This window comes from Sapajus apella, unplaced genomic scaffold, assembly GCF_009761245.1.
Source record: "Sapajus apella isolate SASKATOON/1434 unplaced genomic scaffold, GSC_monkey_1.0 scaffold56, whole genome shotgun sequence".
Lineage (NCBI taxonomy): Eukaryota > Metazoa > Chordata > Mammalia > Primates > Cebidae > Sapajus > Sapajus apella.
In genome coordinates, this window is record NW_022436996.1 from 8,702,754 (window position 1) to 8,704,282 (window position 1,529).

Here is a 1,529-nt window from a genome sequence, read left to right on the forward strand (position 1 = left end):
AGGGGGCACCTGGATTTGAACCAGGGACCTCTTGATCTGCAGTCAAATGCTCTACCCCTGAGCTATACCCCCAGGCCCAGGAAGATGGTGTAATTAACTCCCTTTTCATGTGTTGACTCACCAAGAACAAGACTCATCTTTCTCCTGTGGTTGGGATGTCGAGGCTGGTTCTGTGTCTCTGAACTCTGGCCTCCCTCCTGTCACTAAAACTTCCTTCCGCATCACTTCTGTGTGCACCTGGCTGAGGACACCCTGGTGGCCTGGTTGAGCTTTATAACTGGAGAGACCCTTCAAGTCATCCAGGTAATTCTCTTTGACAGTAGCTGTTGAGCATCATGTCAGGTGTGCTGGGCTGGGGACAGAACTCTATCTGGATGACACCACCCTTCCCTGCACTGAAAGGAGGCCCAGAGCCTGTGTCTGGGGCTTGTATTTGATATAGAATAAGGTTCATGATAATTTGTCAAGTGAAAAGCAAATTGCTTTGTAAAAAAAAAAGTTTAAACCAAACCCCCGTGACACAAGTTTACCCATATGACAAACCTGCACATGTATCCCTAATAAAAATTAAAAGAAAAAAAAAATTAAAAAGATGATACTCTACAGAATACCACTTCTAAATTTATTCCTCAAAAATATTCATATAAGTGCATGAAGACACATGTATGTGGAGATTCATTACAGCTGTTTTTGAATTCCTCACAGCCAAACACTGGAGACCATCTAAATATCCATTGGCAGGAAATTGGTTAAAACATTACAGTACATTCGCAGGATGGAATGTGATAAAACAGAAATCGATAAGCTAGATCCACTGCACTGCCACGGGAAGACGCTTCAATGAAACATTAAGTGAAAAGCAAATTGCACAACAGATGTATGGTATGAGCTCATTTGGGCTTTAAAAAATACGTTATATACAATTATACAATCTGTGATATATTCAAATCCATCTACTAAATGGACTAGTGGAGATGTCCAAAAGGAAGCTGGAGTTCGAGGGGAGGTACTGACTAAAGACATCCATTTGCGGGTCTTCTGCCTATTCAAGCCGCAGGACGGAATGAGATCAGTGAGGAAGTGTGAGTAGAAAAGAGAAGTGGTCTGGGGACTAAGGCCTGGGCCGTCAAATGTTTAGAAATGGGGATGCTGAGGAGAAACTAGCAAAAGAGATTGAGAAAAAGTGGCAGAGAATTACAAAGAAAACAACAGAAAAAGAATGACAGCCCCAAAGTCAATTCAAAAAAATGCTACAGAGGGCCTGAGTCAAAGATGAGAGTCAACCATGACAGATGGCCACCAAGGACTGTGACAATCACAGTTTCAGTGCAGTTGGGTCGGTGTTTTCCTGGGAAGCCTCCTGACCCTCCTGATGGGTGGAACCCCTGCCATATGCTCCCATGCACCTGTATATCTATCAAAGCACACACAGTTTGCCACAGTTATTGCAAACAAGTGCCTGCAGGGCTCATTGTATATCATGAATGGTGAATACATATATAAATTTTGTTCAAATGTGTGAACAAAAA

The 1,529-nt window shown here is 42.7% G+C and overlaps 1 non-coding gene across 1 annotated transcript; it reads right to left on the reverse strand.

Annotated features, from left to right (window-relative positions):
* On the reverse strand, positions 1–72 carry TRNAC-GCA. The gene has a single exon. It is a non-coding gene; the product is annotated as a tRNA-Cys (tRNA).
* Between the last annotated feature and the right edge of the window lie 1,457 nt (positions 73–1,529).